The sequence below is a fragment of the Ctenocephalides felis genome, unplaced genomic scaffold, assembly GCF_003426905.1.
Source record: "Ctenocephalides felis isolate EL2017-DRISC unplaced genomic scaffold, ASM342690v1 CF-g0.4_SCAFFOLD_03428, whole genome shotgun sequence".
Classification (NCBI taxonomy): Eukaryota; Metazoa; Arthropoda; class Insecta; order Siphonaptera; family Pulicidae; genus Ctenocephalides; species Ctenocephalides felis.
The window spans coordinates 25,061-48,797 of record NW_020539582.1 but is presented as its reverse complement, the minus strand read 5'-3'; the positions used below and the strand labels follow the sequence as shown (position 1 = coordinate 48,797).

General features: G+C 36.8%; 12 non-coding genes across 12 annotated transcripts; 1 reads left to right on the top strand and 11 right to left on the bottom strand.

Moving 5' to 3' along the window:
* The first annotated feature begins 638 nt into the window (after positions 1-638).
* Trnan-guu lies at positions 639-712 on the top strand. Its single transcript has one exon. It is a non-coding gene; the product is annotated as a tRNA-Asn (tRNA).
* Positions 713-9,313: 8,601 nt separating this feature from the next.
* Trnap-ugg lies at positions 9,314-9,385 on the bottom strand. The gene has a single exon. It is a non-coding gene; the product is annotated as a tRNA-Pro (tRNA).
* Positions 9,386-9,790: 405 nt separating this feature from the next.
* On the bottom strand, positions 9,791-9,862 carry Trnap-ugg. Its single transcript has one exon. It is a non-coding gene; the product is annotated as a tRNA-Pro (tRNA).
* Positions 9,863-9,943: 81 nt separating this feature from the next.
* Positions 9,944-10,017, bottom strand: Trnan-guu. The gene has a single exon. It is a non-coding gene; the product is annotated as a tRNA-Asn (tRNA).
* A 1,784-nt stretch (positions 10,018-11,801) lies between these two features.
* Positions 11,802-11,873, bottom strand: Trnap-agg. The gene has a single exon. It is a non-coding gene; the product is annotated as a tRNA-Pro (tRNA).
* Positions 11,874-16,898: 5,025 nt separating this feature from the next.
* Trnan-guu lies at positions 16,899-16,972 on the bottom strand. The gene has a single exon. It is a non-coding gene; the product is annotated as a tRNA-Asn (tRNA).
* A 471-nt stretch (positions 16,973-17,443) lies between these two features.
* Trnap-agg lies at positions 17,444-17,515 on the bottom strand. Its single transcript has one exon. It is a non-coding gene; the product is annotated as a tRNA-Pro (tRNA).
* A 1,095-nt stretch (positions 17,516-18,610) lies between these two features.
* On the bottom strand, positions 18,611-18,682 carry Trnap-agg. The gene has a single exon. It is a non-coding gene; the product is annotated as a tRNA-Pro (tRNA).
* Positions 18,683-19,965: 1,283 nt separating this feature from the next.
* Trnan-guu lies at positions 19,966-20,039 on the bottom strand. Its single transcript has one exon. It is a non-coding gene; the product is annotated as a tRNA-Asn (tRNA).
* A 472-nt stretch (positions 20,040-20,511) lies between these two features.
* On the bottom strand, positions 20,512-20,583 carry Trnap-ugg. The gene has a single exon. It is a non-coding gene; the product is annotated as a tRNA-Pro (tRNA).
* Positions 20,584-21,602: 1,019 nt separating this feature from the next.
* Positions 21,603-21,674, bottom strand: Trnap-agg. The gene has a single exon. It is a non-coding gene; the product is annotated as a tRNA-Pro (tRNA).
* A 910-nt stretch (positions 21,675-22,584) lies between these two features.
* Positions 22,585-22,656, bottom strand: Trnap-ugg. Its single transcript has one exon. It is a non-coding gene; the product is annotated as a tRNA-Pro (tRNA).
* Positions 22,657-23,737: the final 1,081 nt, after the last annotated feature.

Sequence of the window (23,737 nt, the reverse complement as noted above, 5' to 3'; positions counted from 1 at the left end):
CGACGATAATTATGATTATCGTCACATATATATATATATATATATATATATATATATATATAATTTGCACAAGCCCGGACCTTCCTTTAAATTCGAGCACATATTGTTTACCACAATGTTGTACATTGGATGCAACACAAACACGCACTGGGTAGAACATGTGGTTCCTTGGTCTAGCGGACGAGCCCTGACATTTCTTTAAATTCGTGTGCCTATTATTTACTACAATGTTGTACATTGGATCCAACACAAACACGCACTGGGTATAACCCGTGGCTCGTTGGTATAGAGGTTTATTGAGTAGACCGCGTGGCTCGCTGGTCTTTGGGTATGATTCCGCTTAAGGTGCGGGAGGTCCCTTTAAATTCGAGCACATATTATTTACTATAATGTTGTACATTGGATGCAACACAAACACGCACTGGGTAGAATATGTCGCTCGTTGGTCTAGGGGTATGATTTCCGCTTTGGGTGCGGGTGGTCCCAAGTTCAAATCCCGGACGAGCACGGACATTTCTTCAAATTCGAGTACCTATTATTTACGACAATACAATACATACCCATTATTGTTAAATAATTATAATTATTGTTTATGCTAAATATAATTTACTCCTACCATTATCAACAGTGCGATAACAGCCTCCGTGGCGCAATTGGCTAGCGCGTTCTGCTGTTAACAGAAAGGTAGGTGGTTCGAGCCCACCCGGGGGCGTAAAGTAGTTACTGTTTATACTCTGGAGTATTCAATGCACATTGTTTATACCCAATAGTATTTGCTGATTATATTATTCATCATATATATATATATATATATATATATATATATATATTTATATATATATATATATAATTTGCACGAGCCCGGACATTTCTTTAAATTCGAGCACATATTATTTATTACAAAGTTGTACATTGGATGCAACACAAACACGCACTGGGTAGAACATGTGGTAAGTTGGTCTAGGGGTATGATTACCGCTTTGGGTGGTGGAGGTCCCGGGTTCAAATCCTGGACGAGCGCGGGCATTTCTTTTAATTCGAGCGCATATTATTTATTACATGGGGGTACAGCGTTTCAGAAGCTGTCCCTCAAACCAAAAGTAGACTTTGTATAGTTTGTATACTTTATAGGAGTGAAGTAAATGTTAACTATTTGTGTGTAAAGTGAATCGGGCCCGATGTATGGACAGGTATTGGGCACTGGTTGCGCCGTGCGTTACAGATTAGTGTAGTTTATTAGGTGTAAGAATAATCGTTGTTTATACCCATTATTGTTCAATAAGTATAATTATTGTTTATGCTATATATAATTTAATTATCAAGAACCGATTGGAGCCACCGTGGAACAATTGGCTAGCGCGTTCGGCTGTTAACCGAAAGGTTGGTGGTTTGAGCCCACCCGGGGGCGTAAAGTAGTTACTGTTTATACTCTGTAATATTCAATGCACATTGTTTATACCCGATAGTATTTGATGATTATATTATTCATCATATATATATATATATATGATGAATCATATATATATATATGATGAATAATATAATCATCAAATACTATTGATAATATGTGCCCGAATTTAAAGGGACCTCCCGCACCTTAAGCGGAATCATACCCAAAGACCTGCGAGCCACGCGGTCTACTCAATAAACCTCTATACCAACGAGCCACGGGTTATACCCAGTGCGTGTTTGTGTTGGATCCAATGTACAACATTGTAGTAAATAATAGGCACACGAATTTAAAGAAATGTCAGGGCTCGTCCGCTAGACCAAGGAACCACATGTTCTACCCAGTGCGTGTTTGTGTTGCATCCAATGTACAACATTGTGGTAAACAATATGTGCTCGAATTTAAAGGAAGGTCCGGGCTTGTGCAAATTATATATATATATATATATATATATATATATATATATTGTGACGATAATCATAATTATCGTCGTATTGATAATTATTGTCGCCTGATAGTCGTCAACCCCAGGGTACACCATCCCTACCACTACGGCTAACTATCTATTGGTTCTTGGGGTCCATCGAGGCAGACGCTCCGGAGATCCTTGCAATTAAGAAGTAACAGCCATCTAAGACGTATCCCATAGGCGAACGCCTTGGGATACGTTAGTGTTAGTTGTGCGTGTGTTGTGCAACAAGACAGGTCCAGCTTAAAGGTCAGATAATGTAAATTATAAGCTGTAGCTATTCTCCCCTCGTATGTCCCTATAAGCACATATACCATGATATAAGAATAAGTAATATTAGTTAGGGAACATTGACTGTATGCAAGTACAGTCAAGTTCCACAAATACATACGCGATGTATTATTGACTATTAAACAGATTTAGTTATTAAAGTAATCTTGGTTTCATTCGTATAGTAGCTACTAACCCCCACAGGTAATTACAGGTACTTTAGCGGGCAATTGGAGTGTTAAGGTAACCCTTCGTAATGGGGTTGCAAGGCTAGAATATAGTATTTGGCAGCCATTGCAACCCCCAAGAAGGGGGCGTCAACCCTAAATTGTCACAATGATGAAAGCGTATTCGATCCCCAACTTACAATTTTTTTATTTTATATTTAAATAATATTTAATAAAAAACCAAGCGAGTAGCTCCCACTGTATACGTGTTTCGGTTGTATTTTTAATGCGTTCGTAATTTTTATAGAAGTTGATAGAAATAAATCAAATTTTAAACGTCGTGCAATTTCTTTATGTGTGTGTATTTTCGTATGTGTATCGCTACATGTGTTTATCTGGTTTTGTTTCTAAAAAGCGCGCGTATCTCAATATTTTGAAATTATAAATCATTGATTTGATTATAAATAAGGCGTGAGTGTGAAATTTTATTAGTTGTTGTATTTTAATGGATTTGTTAAACTTTATTATATTTTTCGCGTTTTTTTGGTGCGTTGCAAATAGTTTTGAATATTCAATAGTATAAAATTTATAAAATAACAAAATTGTATTTTTTTTTAATCGAATTCAATTTTAATTCTTGCTCTATTAAGTTAATTCTATTTTTTTTCTCCTCAATTTTGTTTTACAGTATTACAAATTATTACATTATTATGTTTGAATAGTAAGCAATAAAAAAAATAAATAAATGAATAAAAATTATAAATTCACATAATCGTAGATGTAATTGCAATTTTTTTTCTTCATTTTATTCTTTTTATTATAAAAATCGCAATATATCCACAAAAATATTTTTAATTTTCTAAAATAATATTCCAATAGTCGAATATATTTTTTTTTCTAGTAAGCCCAAATATTTTGCTTTTGGGACACTTTAGCGCAGATACGCCTGGTCGCGCGAAACACATGGCCATTTTTCGGAGAAATTTAACTTTCAGCCTCTTTTTTAAGTGATTTTGACCTGGCCTGTGCGCCACCCAGACATGGTGTACAAGTTCAAAATTTCATACTCACACTCAGTGATTGTTAAACGGTTTGAAAATGTTCGCGCGCATAATGCATTTTGTTGTCATTTTTAACACACATATTTTTAAACATAACGGATGTAAATAGAGATAAACACAAATAGTCTTAGCGGTTTTCATTTATTTTTGATTTAGTTTTCTTTTTAGTCGCGGTTGTTAACAAACCCTGTAATTGCCAAATTTTTCGATCTTTAAAGACGAATGAGGCAAGATTACTTTTTATTTTTTACGCGCTAGGAATAAAATAGTTAGGATAATTTAATTAAATTAAGGTCTACCAGAAATTTAAAAAAAAGTAGGTTTCTTATGTGTGATTATTATTATTATTTTTTTTTTTTGAATTATTAGTTCAGAATATTATGTAGACCAAGAAAGTTGTAAAAAATATTAAGTTTTTCTTTACTTATATACATTAAATAGTTAGGATCTTTTAAATAAGTTAATGGTTACTAGAAAGGAATTTATGTTTTTCTTTTTTATGTTATCGTTGGTAAATTACTTAAACTGTTATGAGAGTTTAGCTAAAAAAAATTTTTAACTTTTTTCAACTAGATTCATAAGATAAGAATTTTTACTTTTTATTTTATATAGAAAAATTTAAGTTGAAAATTATTTGAATATATAGTTGAAAGTTATCCGAATAAGTTAAGTTTTGTTTTGTCGTTTTTGTTAGTCAAGTGTAGGATTAGCAATATAACAAGTTTTAACAAATTGCTATTATCGTTGGTTTTATTTTTAAGTAATTTTACGGGGGAGAATTAGTATAAAGATTAGCGTGCCTATGTGTAAAAGTGTAAGAATTTTGAGAAACTCACGGGGTGAGATGTTTGGCGCGTACGAAACGCGTGCAGAGAGTCAAAGTTTTTTGAGCCAGGCAGACAGTGCCGAATCGAATTTGTTTTATTCCTAACAGAGGAGAACTTTTTCAAATTATTGAAACATAGGCATGCTATTCATATCTGACCAGCTGGACTGTTGTGTAATAAATAGGTATAGAGTAATTGGTTGGTAGTATTAGTATAGTTTTTTTTTTTTCTTACTTAATATTTTAACGTTGAATATTTTCGTGTATTTTCGTGTTTTTTCGTAAGATGATGCAATAATGAATTAGTTTTAATAATTTTTATTATGATTATTAGTTTTAATAATTTAATTTTGATAATGTTTTTCTTTTCGTTTCTAAATATTTTCCCTTTTGTTATTATTACGCGTACTAATGTTGGCCTCAGTTCTGCCGGGTCACCATTGTCTGGTGCTCTATTCGTGGCTTTATCCGACCGATCCTACTAATAATAGGATTGGGATATGATTTCTTTGCATAACGATCACAACGGCTATCGGGACCAGTCCAGTTATACATCGTATGCGGCACGGTAACGAAAGGACTAGCCAACCTTCGTTAATTAGAGCAGATTGCAGGCACAAAGTGTCTTTTAGAAGTCATATCTCTGCGGGCGCAGGGACACTGGTAAGGGTTTCACTCGGTCTTGCCAAGTACGGACCTGTACCCGACGGTTGGATAAACGCTCTAGTTGTGTGCGTCATACAGCTAGAACGGCCAGTGACACTCTTTCGCAGTTTTTTTTGATCAAGTAGCTTTTTTTCTTCACATTTGCCTAATTCTTATTAATTTTCATGTTTTATTATTCTATAACACTTAGTTTTTCTATCATACGCGTAACTTCGTCACTTTTACTGTTTTTATCCTATTTATCATTATTGCATTATCCGTTTAGTTCGCCATTTTAATATATTCGAATAATGTTTTGTTTTATATATGTATATATCGTTGTGTCGTTTTTTTAGCCGTACGTCGCGAAAGGTTTCGTTTGGTTTACGGATAGAGTTTATAGCCTTTGCTACAAGGTATTGAGAGTATAGAGGGCAAATTTTTTAATCGATAAGTTAAATGTGTTATGGTGGCCCTATTGTTTAAGTGTTATTATATAATAGTTTTATCTCTGTAAAGTATGACAATGATTAAAATTAGATGTAAACTATTATTTTCGTCATGTTTTTTTTTGTTTATTGATAATGTCACCGTAAATCAAACCAAACGAACGTTTGTAGTGTATTACCGCATTTATACCGTCGGCGTTTTGTTAAATGTTCGTGACGCCCTTTTATATGGACAAACTACGATTTGAATTTCATTGAAAATACTTTAATTCTGTCTCGTCAATAGTTATTGGCTCGTGTTTTTGACCGCCCAATCCTGATTAAGGGGTCCGATATGGCAAATAGAGTTAATGAAACGAGGAAATTAATAAAGAAAACAAGTATGTATGGAGTATTAGAGATAGGGCGAAGTTGATTTTCAGAATCAAGAATAAGTATGTTTAGTTTATATAAAGGAATATATAAACTGATGGATCGTGTCGTAGCCTGGTGAAGGTTAATTATTTATTTTCAATATTACGTTTTTTCTTTTTCTTTTATGAATATACCTTAGACAGTTCGACCGTCGGTTGACGTAGCTTTAGTCCGAGGGTCGGGGGCAAGCGGCCCCAGCATAGATTTATACGACGCGATTCATTTCGGGTAAAATTCGCAGTAAAAGATTTTTTTTTCTCGGTAGAGACATATGATTGGAAAAAAAATCATTTACTTTTTTTTAAAATATAATAATAATATTAGTTTAGACTTAAGATTCCCCTCCCCCTCCCTTAGATAGGTTGTAGAATTAAGTTTTAGAATATGTTAGGATATTTAGTTGTCATGGTGCAGGAACGTGATATAGGAATTTTCGTTTGTTGAGAAAAGGTTTGTTTGTTGCAACAAGATTATATAAATATAAGTCTGCAGGCTTATATCGGGACGCCATATCGGATGTACGTTTTTGTTTTATGCGTATATGAGAATTTTAATGTTTAAAGCCGGGCCCAGTTGTCCACGAGAGCGGACCATTGAGATGTCCAAATCGATGGACGCGTACGGTATCAATCGGAAAACCGCCCTTAATCAAACCCGCAGCCGTTGAATATATGTGACAATTATTGTATGAAATTATAGGATTATTTGCAAAGGTACCTTCAGTGAGACTGGAATGGCGCCATAGGTCGCACGTCGCCATTTCCCCGCGAAGGGGGCAACCTTTGAGGGCCCTTGTGCCGAGCTGGGGAACTCTGGGTGTGCCCCGCTTGCACAGGTGATTGTAAGTGCCATTGTTTTTGGGTGGGCATAAGCGGTCGGTCTAGTGTTATTATGGTTGGGGCGCTGCGGGGGGAGCAAGAAGGATAACTAGATCTTAGCCCCCATCTGTGGTCTTGTGTTTGGGGGTCAATCACACCAGTAGAGGCTGAATTACTGTAAATGTCGCGCTCGTTAGTCATTTAGTTATTTAAGAAATTGAGTCAGTTTGAAGCAGAGGTAAATAAATTTTTCATTGTTATCGTCACATTAGTTATTTATTTATGTTTTTCAACGCGTCACTACATATTGTCCATATTATCGAGCTCATTGATTCTGGCGAACTAATTTAGATCTCGGGTTACGTGTATTTTATAATAACTAATACTACAACCAAGAAAATAGGTAACAGCACACACACATAGGTTAGGTTTGTTTTCAAGATAGCGTATTCCGAAAAAAATTGTACAAGAAAACGTTCTCTTTTTAGTAACATCTTAATCTTTCCACGTGTAATTTTTCTTTTTGTATTGTAGCATTATGTATAAATGGTAGTTTTTCTTTTGTGTCTAATTTAAATAACATCGCGATTTGAAGTTCAAATAAGTACAGTTTTTTTTCAAACACGAGCTCTTGGAAAACAAAATTAATTAAGTTCAAGTTTCAAGTTGAAGGTCAAATTGACCCATATATAAATTTAGTTTTGATATTTGTTTTAAAGATTATGGTTGTCGATTTATATATGTTTTTATTGAATACTTGTGATGTTTATTATTGATTTCTTTTTGTTTGTTGTTCATCAACCTTCTTTGTTAACAAATGGGGGAATAGCTAGTTAGGAACCCAATACGTCATATATCTGGCCGAAAGCACAATTACTGAAGGCACACACCCACAACTACAGTCTACGCTCAAATTCATATTAAGTAAACCAGACTCCGGACGGGCAGCCAACAATTATGAATACCGGGTCGTGGACCCCAAACATGAATTAGCAACTGGATTTATCAAGAATTAGCAACAATTTTTAGAGCCGAGGACGGCTCTGGTGTGACAGGGGGGCGTGTGACGATAATCATAATTATCGTCGTATTGATAATTATTGTCGCCTGATAGTCGTCAACCACAGGGTACACCATCCCTACCACTACCCCTAACTATCTATTGGTTCTTGGGGTCCAACAAGGCAGACGCTCCGGAGATCCTTGCAATTAAGAAGTAACAGCCATCTAAGACGTATCCCATAGGCGAACGCCTTGGGATACGTTAGTGTTAGTTGTGTGTGTGTTGTGCAACAAGACAGGTCCAGCTTAAAGGTCAGATAATGTAAATTATAAGCTGTAGCTTTTCTCCCCTCGTATGTCCCTATAAGCACATATACCATGATATAAGAATAAGTAATATTAGTTAGGAAACATTGACTGTATGCAAGTACAGTCAAGTTCCACAAATACATACGCGATGTATTATTGACTATTAAACAGATTTAGTTATTAAAGTAATCTTGGTTTCATTCGTATAGTAGCTACTAACCCCCACAGGTAATTACAGGTACTTTAGCGGGCAATTGGAGTGTTAAGGTAACCCTCCGTGATGGGGTTGCAAGGCTAGAATATAGTATTTGGCAGCCATTGCAACCCCCAAGAAGGGGGCGTCAAACCCCAATCGTCATATATATATATATATATATATATATATATATATATAATGAATAATATAATCATCAATGACTATTGGGTATAAACAATGTGCATTGAATATTACAGAGTATAAACAGTAACTACTTTACGCCCCCGGGTGGGCTCGAACCAGCAACCTTTCGGTTAACAGCGGAACGCGCTAGCCAATTGCGCCACGGAGGCTCTTATCGCGCTGTTGATAATAGTAGGAGTAAATTATATATAGCATAAACAATAATTATAATTATTGAACAATAATGGGTATGTATTGTAGACCAACAAGCCACGAGTTTTATTCAGTGCGTGTTTGTGTTGGAACCAATGTACAACAATGTTGTAAATAATATGTTCTCGATCCAATATACATTACTGTAGTAAATAATATGTGCTCGAATTTAAAGAAATGTCCGGGCTCGTGTAAACTACATATATGATGAATAATATAATCATCAAATACTATTGGGTATAAACAATATGCATTGAATATTCCAGAGTATAAATAATGACTACTGTACGCCCCCGGGTGGGCTCAAACCAAGAAACTTTCGGTTAACAACCGAACGCGCTAGCCAATTGCGCCACGAAGGCTCTTGCCGCTTCTTGATAATAGTAGGAGTAAATTATATATAGCATAAACAATATATATAATTATTGAAGAATAATGGGTATAAATAATAATTATTCTTATACCCAATAAACTACACTAATCGGTAACCCACGGCGCAACCAATGCCCAATACCTGTTCATACATCGGGCCCGATTCACTTCACACACAAATAGTTAACATTTACTACACTCCTATAAACTATACAAACTATACAAAGTCTACTTTCGGTTTGAGGGACAGCTTCTGAAACGCTGTACCCCCATGTAATAAATAATATGCGCTCGAATTGAAAGAAATGCCCGCGCTCGTCGAGGATTTGAACCCGGGACCTCCGTCACCCAAAGCGGGAATCATACCCCTAGACCAAGAAACCACATGTTCTACGCAATGCGTGTTTGTGTTGCATCCAATGTACAACATTATAGTAAACAATATGTGCTCGAATTGAAAGAAAGGTCCGGGCTCGTCCGGGATTTGAACCCGGGACCTCCCGCACCCAAAGCGGAAATCATACCCCTAGACCAACGAGCCACGGGTTGCACCCACTGCGTATTTGTGTTCCATCCAATGTACAACATGCCACGGGTTCTACTCAATAAACACATTTTACACATGATTTGCCGCTTACGTTTAATATCTAAGCCGAAATCATAACCTTAGACCAACAAGCCACGAGTTTTATTCAGTGCGTGTTTGTGTTGGAACTAATGTACAACATTGTTGTAAATAATATGTTTTCGATCCAATATACAATTCTGTAGTAAATAATATGTGCTCGAATTTAAGAATATGTCCGGGGCTCGTCCGGTATTTATCCCGATACCTCCCGCACCCAAAGTGGGAATCATACCCCTAGACTGCCCACTGCGTGTTTGTGTTAGATCCAATGTACAACATTGTAGGGAACAATAGGCACTCGAATTTAAAGAAACGTCCGAGCTCGTTCGGGATTTGAACCCGGGACCTCCCGCATCCAAAGCGGGAATCATACCCCTAGACCAACGAGCCACGGGTTGTACCGACAGCGTATTTGTGTTGCATCCAATGTACACATGCCACGGGTTCAGAATATAAATAATAACTACTTTACGCCTCCGGGTGGGCTCGAACTACCAACCTTTCGGTTAACAGCCGAACGCGCTAGCCAATTGTGCCACGGAGGCTCTAACCACTTCTTGATAATTAAATTATATATAGCATAAACAATAATTATACTTATTGAACAATAATGGGTATAAACAACGATTATTCTTATACCCAATAAACTATACTAATCTGTAACGCACGGCGCAACCAGTGCCCAATACCTGTCCATACATCGGGCCCGATTCACTTTACACACAAATAGTTAACATTTACTTCACTCCTATAAAGTATACAAACTATACAAAGTCTACTTTTGGTTTGAGGGACAGCTTCTGAAACGCTGCACCCCCATGTAATAAATAATATGCGCTCGAATTAAAAGAAATGCCCGCGGTCGTCCAGGATTTGAACCCGCGACCTCCCCCACCCAAAGCGGTAATCATACTCCTCGACCAACTAACCACATGTTCTACCCAGTGCGTGTTTGTGTTGCATCCAATGTACAACTTTGTAATAAATAATATGTGCTCGAATTTAAAGAAAAGTGCGTGCTCGTCAGGGATTTGAAACCGGGACTTCCCGCACCCTAAGCGGAAATCATACCCCTAGACCAACAAGCCACGGGTTGTACCCACTACGTGTTTGTGTTGCATCCAATGTACAACATGCCACGGGTTCTACTCAATAAAAACATTTTACACATGATTTGTCACTTACGTTTAATATCTAAGCCAAAATCATAACCCTAGACCAACAAGCAACGGGTTTTATCCAGTGCATGTTTGTGTTGGAACCAATGTACAACATTGTTGTAAATAATATGTTCTCGATTCAATATACAATACTGTAGTAAATAATATGTGCTCGAATTTAAAGAAATGAATAATATAATCATCAAATACTATTGAGTATATACAATATGCATTGAATATTCCAGAGTATAAACAATAACTGCTTTACGCCCCCGGGTGGGGTCGAACCACGACCCTTTGTGTTATTAGCCAAACGCGCTAGCCAACTGCGCCACGAAGGCTCTTATCGCGCTGTTGATAATAGTAGGAGTAAATTATATACAGCATAAACAATAATTATAATTATTGAATAATAATGGGTATGAATAACAATTATTGTACGCCCCCGGGTGGGTTCAATCCACCAACCTTTCGGTTAAAGCCCAACGGGTAAACTATACATATGATAAACAATAAAATCATGAAATACTATTTCGGTTAGCAGCCGAACGCGCTAGCCAATTGCGCCACGGAGGCTCTTGTTGTGCTGTTGATAATAATAGGAGTAAATTATATATAACACAAACAATAATTACAATAGGCCCTTGTCATAATGCTGATAAAACTAGGGATAAACTATATATATATATGATAAACAATAAAATCATAAAATACTATTAGATATAAACAATTTTTATTGAATATTCTAGGGTATAAATATTAAACATTTTCGCTCGCAGACCCTTGTCGTAATGCTGATAATAGTAGGGGTAAACTATATATATTGTCATGGACACCTTTTTATTTGTCATGAATATCCTTTCATTTTTTTACTATACTCCTTTAGTCATGCTCTAATATATTATTATTGTTTGAACATTCGCGGTTTTTCTACAACCTTACCGTGACGTCGCGATCCTGTAAGAGACTAGTTACTTTAAATATTACTAATGAAAAGGCGTTTGTTCGTTACTTAATTAACTAACCTATATTTACATTTAATAATCACTTATCCTAAAACATTGCTTATTCTAACATGGAACTTATATCTACACTAATCTGGAACCCATGTTGCATCCAATGTACAACATTGTAGTAAATAATATGTGCTCGAATTTAAAGAAAAGTACGGGCTCGTCCGGGATTTGAACCCGGGACCTCCCGCACCCTAAGCAAAAATCATACCCCTAGACCTACGAGCCACGCGGTATACTCAATAAACACATTTTACACATGATTTGCCACTTACGTTTATTATCTAAGCCAAAATCATAACCCTAGACCAACGAGCCACGGGTTCTATCCAGTGCGTGTTTGTGTTGCATCCAATGTACAACATTGTAGTAAATAATATATTTTCGATCCAATATACAATATTGTAGTAAATAATATGTACTCGAGTTTAAAGAAATGTCCGGGCTCGTCCGGAATTTGAACCCGGGACATCCCGTACCTTAAGCAGAAATCGTACCCCTAAACCAACGATCCAATATAAAACATTGTAGTAAATAATAGGTACTCGAATTTGAAGAAATGTCCGGGCTCGTCCGGGATTTGAACCCGGGACATCCCGCACCTTAAGCAGAAATCATACCCCTAGACCAACCAATAATAGGCACTCGAATTTAAAGAAATGCCCGCACCCCAATAAACACATTTTACACATGATTTGCCTCTTACGTTTATTATCTAAGCCGAAATCATAACCCTAGACCAACAAGCCACGAGTTTTATTCAGTGCGTGTTTGTGTTGGAACCAATGTACAACAATGTTGTAAATAATATGTTCTCGATTCAATATACAATACTGTAGTAAATAATATGTGCTCGAATTTAAAGATATGTCTGGGCTCGTGTAAACTACATATATGATAAATAATATAATCATCAAATACTATTTGGTATAAACAATATGCATTGAATATTTCAGAGTATAAATAAAAACTACTTTACGCCCCCGGGTTGGCTCGAGCCACCAACCTTTCGGTTACCAGCCGAACGCACAAGCCAATTGCGCCACGGAGGCTCTTATCGCTGCTTGATAATTAAATTATATATAGCATAAACAATAATTATACTTATTGAACAATAATGGGTATAAACAACGATTATTCTTATACCCAATAAACTACACTAATCTGTAACCCACGGCGCAACCAGTGCCCAGTACCTGTCCATACATCGTACAAATAGTTAACATTTACTTCACTCCTATAAACTATACAAACTATACAAAGTCTACTTTCGGTTTGAGGGACAGCTTCTGAAACGCTGTACCCCCATGTAATAAATAATATGCGCTCGAATTAAAAGAAATGCCCGCGCTCGTCCAGGATTTGACCCGGGACCTCCCCCACCTAAAGCGGGAATCATACCCCTAGACCAACTAACCACATTTTCTACCCAGTGCGTGTTTGTGTTGCATCCAATGTACAACATTGTGGTAAACAATATGCGCCCGAATTTAAAGGAAGGTCCGGGCTCGGGGTCCGGGCTCGTATATATAAAAGAGGATCGCCTTATGTGCTACCACTTATAACTCACGAACGGCTGGACCGATTTAGATGAAAATTGGCAGGGAGGTAGTTTAGAGCCAGGAGAAGGACTTACGATACTTTTTATCCCTTTATTTCATTCTAATTCAAAATTAATTATTTATAAACAATCCATGTAGTTTATTCAATCTATGATACTATCAATGATTTCATCCATGACATTTACATTCGATTGTCAACTGTCATTCGGTGTTTCTGTTTTGATACAAATATATTAATATGCATTTCTTAATGACCATTATTTGAAAATTATTACGTGAATAATATAAATATTTTAATTGCCACGGAAAATTAATACAAAGTGGCAAATAAATTAATTCTTAATAATACCAAGCGATGCTAGATGGACGATGGGGAAATTTATTTCTTGAAAATGGAAATGTAATTATTTATATGATTAGGTATTTATGTATATTTGTTTATACGTATTTAAATAGAGTATTTGAGGTGTTTATATTATATATCAGCAATAAGTATAATCATCAACAAATTAATAAAAAAAATATTCTGAAATATAGTTTCTTTACATAACCTCAAAATTTGTAATAAAAATGTAAATAGTTATACATTAATTGTTGTTAATTTGTAATTTCTTTATACATATCTTATAAAATGTTTCAGGTGTTTACAACTAATTGGCATATATATATTATCAGAAAATGTGCTTTGATTCGACAATAAAAAGGTCTAATTGAAGTAATCGACTACCTTAAGTTAACTATCGTGATAGAATATTAGTTTTTGGTTCTCATATATTATAACCCAGCTATAAACCTCACGGAGCCCCAGACCTTTTCAGCAAATGCAAAATTGTCGAATTCGGTTTGTGCATTCTGGAGATATATCGTCAGAACTTATAACTCAAGAAGGCTGAACCGATTTAACTGAAAATTGGCTTTGGTAAAGTTGGTAAAAGTTGGTTCAGAGCCAGGAGAAGGACATAGGATACCTTTTATCCTGTTCGACTTGGAATAACAATAAGCAAATGACAGCTATGTAATCACGCATGGATGACAATTCAATATTTGTAAGGAATTAATAATAAAATTATTTATTAATAAATAATTAACAATTATAATATAATGATAGTGCCATTGCCCATTTGTATAAACAGTGAAGCGAACTATGTATAACTCAGTATGGTTGACAAATCATATTTTTCTCAAACACAATCTGAAAGAACTTATTTGTATAATTATGTACTCATTGGTATTTATAAAACCTTTTCTAGATTATTCAGATTTAGAACCTAAATTTGGAATTGATCAAAGGAACATTTTGTCGAATAGCTTATTTCCAGTTATAATTTTCTGAATTTATTCAAGAATGGATAGTAATATATGAAGATCCACGACCGAAGTGTCAAAAACCAGTAAAGCTAAGCATTGTTTAACAGCAGTATTTGAATGTAAAGGGAAAAATATGTATAATCAGCTATAACCTTGATTCTTATGACTTTGGTATTGGGAGATAAATGGTAATCTTTGAAAATCCATAGTAAAAGTATTTTCTTCCATTGGTAGTTTTCTAGCAATTAGTTGAAAATGTAATTATTTTGTAAAATACCTTTGAAATTAAAATATGACATTAGACCTGCTTGCCATCTGGCCGTTCCAAGTTACCCCGTTATAGGGTAAAAAGGTCTAGATAAATTTTTTTTAAAGACAGCAAAAAAGCACGTTTTTACAATGATGAAGTAGCTGGTAGTTTTACTGAACGTAGTCAGATAATTGTTCATTTGAAATGTGTCATTTGTTGTGATATAATTGGTTTGATTTTCATAATAAAATTTATATTTGCTTAAAGTCAAATTGGACCTTTGTGCCTTGCCCTGTTCTACATATATACTTTTTATTAAATTTACTTTTATTCATCGAATATTACTAGAAACTTTTCAAAAAGCAGGTCAAATAAGAGATACCTAAATCATTTTGTATCTCTCCTCGCAGAAATTTGAAAAATTTGTATAAGTTCAATAGTATTATTTACAATTATACACAAAATCCAGAATCCAAAAAAAATTTCAAAAAATTTGAAACGCATTCATTAATCGATTAAATGGAATTTGTAATGACTATATAAGTCGAAAGACCAACAAAGACTTGGATTGAATTATGCCATGTTTTCTATAGAAAGTGTATAAAACTTTCAGTTTGGTTGTATTAATAAAATATATACAAACTAATGGGGTTTATTGTTTCTATAATACCTCATTGTATATAGCAATTCAAACAACACATCCTTACACAAAAAGTATTAATTTTTTAGATACTCTAGAAATTGTTTATAAAATAACTTACTTAGCAAAACAACGTTTGCCGGGTCAGCTAGTATATATATATATGATGAATAATATAATCATCAAATACTATTGGGTATAAACAATGTGCATTGAATATTACAGAGTATAAACAGTAACTAGTTTACGCCCCCGGGTGGGCTCGAACCACCAACCTTTCGGTTAACAGCAGAAGCGCTAGCCAATTGCGCCACGGAGGCTCTTATCGCGCTGTTGATAATAGTAGGAGTAAATTACATATAGCATAAACAATAATTATAATTATTGAACAATAATGGGTATGTATTGTAGACCAACAAGCCACGAGTTTTATTCAGTGCGTTGTTTGTGTTGGAACCAATGTACAACAATGTTGTAAATAATATGTTCTCGATCCAATATACATTACTGTAGTAAATAATATGTGCTCGAATTTAAAGAAATGTCCGGGCTCGTGTAAACTGCATATATGATGAATAATATAATCATCAAATACTATTGGGTATAAACAATATGCATTGAATATTCCAGATTATAAATAATGACTACTGTACGCCCCCGGGTGGGCTCAAACCACGAAACTTTCGGTTAACAACCGAACGCGCTAGCCAATTGCGCCACGGAGGCTCTTACCGCTTCTTGATAATAGTAGGAGTAAATTATATATAGCATAAACAATAATTATACTTATTGAACAATAATGGGTATAAACAACGATTATTCTTATACCCAATAAACTACACTAATCTGTAACGCACGGCGCAACCAGTGCCCAATACCTGTCCATACATCGGGCTCGATTCACTTTACACACAAATATTTAACATTTACTTCACTCCTATAAAGTATACGAACTATACAAAGTCTACTTTTGGTTTGAGGGACAGCTTCTGAAACGCTGTACCCCCATGTAATAAATAATATGCGCTCGAATTAAAAGAAAAGCCCGCGCTCGTTCAGGATTTGAACCCGGGACCTCCCCCACCCAAAGCGGTAATCATACCCCTAGACCAACGAGCCACGGGTTGTACCCACTGCGTGTTTGTGTTGCATCCAATGTACAACATGCCACGGGTTCTACTCAATAAACACATTTTACACATCATTTGCCACTTACGTTTAATATCTAAGCCGAAATCATAACCCTAGACCAACAAGCCACGAGTTTTATTCAGTGCGTGTTTGTGTTGGAACCAATGAACAACATTGTTGTAAATAATATGTTCTCGATTCAATATATTATACAATACTGTAGTAAATAATATGTGCTCGAATTTAAAGAAATGTCCGAGCTCGTGTAAACTACATATATGATAAATAATATAATCATCAAATACTATTGGGAATAAACAATATGCATTGAATATTTCAGAATATAAATAATAACTACTTTACGCCCCCGGGTGGGCTCGAACCACCAACCTTTCGGTTAACAGCCGAACGCGCTAGCCAATTGTGCCACGGAGGCTCTAACCGCTTCTTGATAATTCAATTATATATAGCATAAACAATAATTATACTTATTGAACATTAATGGGTATAAACAACGATTATTCTTATACCCAATAAACAACACTAATCTGTAACGCACGGCGCAACCAGTGCCCAATACCTGTCCATACATCGGGCCCGATTCACTTTACACACAAATAGTTAACATTTACATCACTCCTATAAAGTATACAAACTATACAAAGTCTATTTTTGGTTTGAGGGACAGCTTCTGAAACGCTGTACCCCCATGTAATAAATAATATGCGCTCGAATTGAAAGAAACGCCCGCGCTCGTCCAGGATTTGAACCCGCGACCTCCCCCACCCAAAGCGGTAATCATACCCCTCGACCAACTAACCACATGTTCTACGCAGTGCGTGTTTGTGTTGCATCCAATGTACAACTTTGTAATAAATAATATGTGCTCGAATTTAAAGAAAAGTCCGGGCTCGTCCGGGATTTGAACCCGGGACCTCCCGCACCCTAAGCGGAAATCATACCCCTAGACCAACGAGCCACGGGTTGTACCCACTGCGTGTTTGTGTTGCATCCAATGCACAACATGCCACGGGTTCTACTCAATAAACACATTTTACACATGATTTGTCACTTACGTTTAATATCTAAGCCAAAATTATAACCTTAGACCAACAAGCAACGGGTTTTATCCAGTGCATGTTTATGTTGGAACCAATGTACACATTGTTGTAAATAATATGTTCTCGATCCAATATACAATACTGTAGTAAATAATATGTACTCGAATTTAAAGAAATGAATAATATAATCATCAAATACTATTGAGTATAGACAATATGCATTGAATATTCCAGAGTATAAACAATAACTGCTTTACGCCCCTGGGTGGGGTCGAACCACGAACCTTTCGGTTATTAGCCGAACGCGCTAGCCAATTGCGCCACGGAGGCTCTTATCGCGCTGTTGATAATAGTAGGAGTAAATTATATATAGCATAAACAATAATTATAATTATTGAACAATAATGGGTATGAATAACAATTATTGTACGCCCCCGGGTGGATTCAATCCACCAACCTTTCTGTTAAAGCCCAACGGGTAAACTATACATATGATAAACAATAAAATCATGAAATACTATTTCGGTTAGCAGCCGAACGCGCTAGCCAATTGCGCCACAGAGGCTCTTGTTGTGCTGTTGATAATAATATGAGTAAATTATATATAACGCAAACAATAATTACAATAGGCCCTTGTCATAATGCTGATAAAACTAGGGATAAACTATATATATGATAAACAATAAAATCATGAAATACTATTAGATATAAACAATTTTTATTGAATATTCACTTTTTACACAAATAGTTAACATTTACTTCACTCCTATAAACTATACAAACTATACAAAGTCTACTTTCGGTTTGAGGGACAGCTTCTGAAACGCTGTACCCCCATGTAATAAATAATATGCGCTCGAATTAAAAGAAACGCCCGCGCTCGTCCAGGATTTGAACCCGGGAATCATACCCCTAGACCAACTAACCACATGTCCTACCCAGTGCGTGTTTATGTTACATCCAATGTACAACATTGTAGTAAATAATATGTGCTCGAATTTAAAGAAAATTCCGGGCTCGTCCGGGATTTGAGCCCGGGACCTCCCGCACCCTAAGCGGAAATCATACCCCTAGACCAACGAGCCACGGGTTGTACCCACTGCGTATTTGTGTTGCATCCAATGTACAACATGCTACGGGTTCTACTCAATAAACACATTTTACACATGATTTGCCACTTACGTTTAATATCTAAGCCGAAATCATAACCCTAAACCAACAAGCCACGAGTTTTATTCAGTGCGTGTTTGTGTTGGAACCAATGTACAACATTGTTGTGAATAATATCTTTTCGATCCAATATACAATACTGTAGTAAATAATATGTGCTCGAATTTAAAGATATGTCCGGGGGTCGTCCGGTATTTATCCCGATACCTCCCGTACCCAAAGTGGGAATCACACCCCTAGACTGCCCACTGCGTGTTTGTGTTGGATTCAATGTACAACATTGTAGTGAATAATAGGCACTCGAATTTAAAGAAATATCCGGGCTCGCCCGGGATTTGAACCCGGGACCTCGCGCACCCAAAGCGGGAATGATACCCCCAGACCAACGAGCCACGGGTTGTACCCACTGCGTATTTGTGTTCTATCCAATGTACAACGTGCCACGGATTCTACTCAATAAACACATTTTACACATGATTTGCCGCTTACGTTTAATATCTAAGCCGAAATCATAACCCTAGACCAACAAGCCACGAGTTTTATTCAGTGCGTGTTTGTGTTGGAACTAATGTACAACATTGTTGTAAATAATATGTTTTTGATCCAATATACAATACTGTAGTAAATAATATGTTATTTATCCCGATACCTTCCGCACCCAAAGTAGGAATCATACCCCTAGACTGCCCACTGCGTGTTTGTGTTGGATTCAATGTACAACATTATAGTGAATAATAGGCACTCGAATTTAGAGAAATGTCCGGGATTTGAACCCGGGACCTCCCGCACCCAAAGCGGGAATCATACCCCTAGACCAACGAGCCACGGGTTGTACCGACTGCGTATTTGTGTTGCATCCAATGTACAACATGCCACGGGTTCTACTCAATAAACACATTTTACACATGATTTGCCACTTACGTTTAATATCTAAGCCGAAAACATAACCCTAGACCAACAAGCCACGAGTTTTATTCAGTGCGTGTTTGTGTTGGAACCAATGTACAACAATGTTGTAAATAATATGTTCTCGATCCAATATATTATACAATACTGTAGTAAATAATATGTGCTCGAATTTAAAGAAATGTCCGAACTCGTGTAAACTACATATATGATAAATAATATAATCATCAAATACTATTGGGAATAAACAATATGCATTGAATATTTCAGAATATAAATAATAACTACTTTACGCCCCCGGGTGGGCTCGAACCACCAACCTGTCGGTTAACAGCCGAACGCGCTAGCCAATTGTGCCACGGAGGCTCTAATCGCTTCTTGATAATTAAATTATATATAGCATAAACAATAATTATACTTATTGAACAATAATGGGTATAAACAACGATTATTCTTACACCCAATAAACTACACTAATCTGTAACGCACGGCGCAACCAGTGCCCAATACCTGTCCATACATCGGGCCCGATTCACTTTACACACAAATAGTTAACATTTACTTCACTCCTATAAAGTATACAAACTATACAAAGTCTACTTTTGGTTTGAGGGACAGCTTCTGAAACGCTGTACCCCCATGTAATAAATAATATGCGCTCGAATCAAAAGAAATGCCCGCGCTCGTCCAGGATTTGAACCCGGGACCTCCCCCACCCAAAGCGGTAATCATACCCCTAGACCAACTAACCACATGTTCTACCCATGTGCGTGTTTGTGTTGCATCCAATGTACAACTTTGTAATAAATAATATGTGCTCGAATTTAAAGAAAAGTCCGGGCTCGTCCGGGATTTGAACCCGGGACCTCCCGCACCCAAAGCGGAAATCATACCCCTAGACCAACGAGCGACATATTCTACCCAGTGCGTGTTTGTGTTGCATCCAATGCACAACATTGTAGTAAATAATAGGCACTCGAATTAAAAAAAAATGTCCGGGCTCGTCCGGGATTTGAACCCGGGACCACTGAGCCACGGGTTGTACCGACTCCGTATTTGTGTTGCATCCAATGTACAACATGCCACGGGTTCTACTCAATAAACACATTTTCCACATGATTTGCCACTTACGTTTAATATCTAATATCTAAATCATAAACCTAGATCAACAAGCCACGGGTTTTATCCAGTGCATATTTGTGTTGGAACCAATGAACAACATTGTTGTAAATAATATATTCTCGATCCAATATACAATACTGTAGTAAATAATATGTGCACGAATTTAAAGAAATGTCCGGGCTCGTGTAAACTACATATATGATAAATAATATAATCATCAAATACTATTGGGAATAAACAATATGCATTGAATATTTCAGAATATAAATAATAACCACTCTACGCCCCTGAGTGGGCTCGAACCACCAACCTTTCGGTTAACAGCCGAACGCGCTAGCCAATTGTGCCACGGAGGCTCTAATCGCTTCTTGATAATTAAATTATATATATCATAAACAATAATTATACTTATTGAACAATAATGGGTATAACCAACGATTATTTTTATACCCAATAAACTACACTAATCTGTAACGCACGGCGCAACCAGTGCCCAATACCTGTCCATACATCGGGCCCGATTCACTTTACACACAAATATTTAACATTTACTTCACTCCTATAAAGTATACGAACTATACAAAGCCTACTTTTGGTTTAAGGGACAGCTTCTGAAACGCTGTACCCCCATGTATTAAATAATATGCGCTCGAATTAAAAGGAAATGCCCGCGCTCGTCCAGGATTTGAACCCGGGAATCATACCCCTAGACCAACTAACCACATGTCCTACCCAGTGCGTGTTTGTGTTACATCCAATGTACAACATTGTAGTAAATAATATGTGCTCGAATTTGAAGAAAATTCCGGGCTCGTCCGGGATTTGAGCCCGGGACCACCCGCACCCTAAGCGGAAATCATACCCCTAGACCAACGAGCCACGGGTTGTACCCACTGCGTATTTGTGTTGCATCCAATGTACAACATGCCACGGGTTCTACTCAATAAACACATTTTACACATGATTTGTCACTTACGTTTAATATCTAAGCCAAAATCATAACCCTAGACCAACAAGCAACGGGTTTTATCCAGTGCATGTTTGTGTTGGAACCAATGTACAACATTGTTGTAAATAATATGTTCTCGATTCAATATATTATACAATACTGTAGTAAATAATATGTGCTCGAATTTAAAGAAATGTCAAACTACATAGTATATGATGAATAATATAATCATCAAATACTATTGGGTATAAACAATATGCATTGAATATTCCAGAGTATAAATAATGACTACTGTACGCCCCCGGGTGGGCTCAAACCACGAAACTTTCGGTTAACAACCGAACGCGCTAGCCAATTGCGCCACGGAGGCTCTTACCACTCCTTGATAATAGTAGGAGTAAATTATATATAGCATAAACAATATATATAATTATTGAAGAATAATGGGTATAAATAACAATTATTCTTATACCCAATAAACTACACTAATCGGTAACCCACGGCGCAACCAATGCCCAATACCTGTTCATACATCGGGCCCGATTCACTTCACACACAAACTGTTAACATTTACTTCACTCCTATAAACTATACAAAGTCTACTTTCGGTTTGAGGGACAGCTTCTGAAACGCTGTACCCCCATGTAATAAATAATAAGCGCTCGAATTGAAAGAAATGCCCGCGCTCGTCCAGGATTTGAACCCGGGACATCCCCCACCCATAACGCGAATCATACCCCTAGACCAAGGAACCACATGTTCTACGCAGTGCGTGTTTGTGTTGCATCCAATGTACAACAATGTCGTAAATAATATGTGCTCGAATTTAAAGAAAGGTCCGGGCTCGTCCGGGATTTGAACACGGGACCTCCCGCACCCAAAGCGGAAATCATACCCCTAGACAAACGAGCCACGGGTTGTACCCACTGCGTATTTGTGTTCCATCCAATGTACAACATGCCACGGGTTCTACTCAATAAACACATTTTACACATGATTTGCCGCTTACGTTTAATATCTAAGCCGAAATCATAACCCTAGACCAACAAGCCACGAGTTTTATTCAGTGCGTGTTTGTGTTGGAACTAATGTACAACATTGTTGTAAATAATATGTTTTCGATCCAATATACAATACTGTAGTAAATAATATGTTATCCCGATACCTCCGGCACCCAAAGTGGGAATCATACCCCTAGACTGCCCACTGCGTGTTTGTGTTGGATCCAATGTACAACATTGTAGTGAACAATAGGCACTCGAATTTAAAGAAATGTCCGGGTTCGTCCGTATTTGTGTTGCATCCAATGTACAACATGCCACGGGTTCAGAATATAAATAATAACTACTTTACGCCCCGGGGTGGGCTCCAACTACCAACCTTTCGGTTAACAGCCGAACGCGCTAGCCAATTGTGCCACGGAGGCTCTAACCGCTTCTTGATAATTGAATTATATATAGCATAAACAATAATTATACAAATAATAGTATAAACTATACAAAGTCTACTTGGTTTGAGGGACAGCTTCTGAAACGCTGTACCCCCATGTAATAAATTATATGCGCTCGAATTAAAAGAAATGCCCGCGCTCGTCCAGGATTTGAACCCGCGACTCCCCCACCCAAAGCGGTAATCATACCCTCGACCAGCTAACCACATGTTCTACCCAGTGCGTGTTTGTGTTGCATCCAATGTACAACTTGTGTAATAAATAATATGTGCTCGAATTTAAAGAAAAGTCCAGGCTCGTCCGGGATTTGAACCGGGACTCCCGCACCCTAAGCGGAAATCATACCCCTAGACCAACCAATAATAGGCACTCGAATTTAAAGAAATGCCCGCACCCCAATAAACACATTTTACACATGATTTGCCTCTTACGTTTAATATCTAAGCCGAAATCATAACCTAGACCAACAAGCCACGAGTTTTATCAGTGCGTGTTTGTGTTGGAACCAATGTACAACAATGTTGTAAATAATATGTTCTCGAT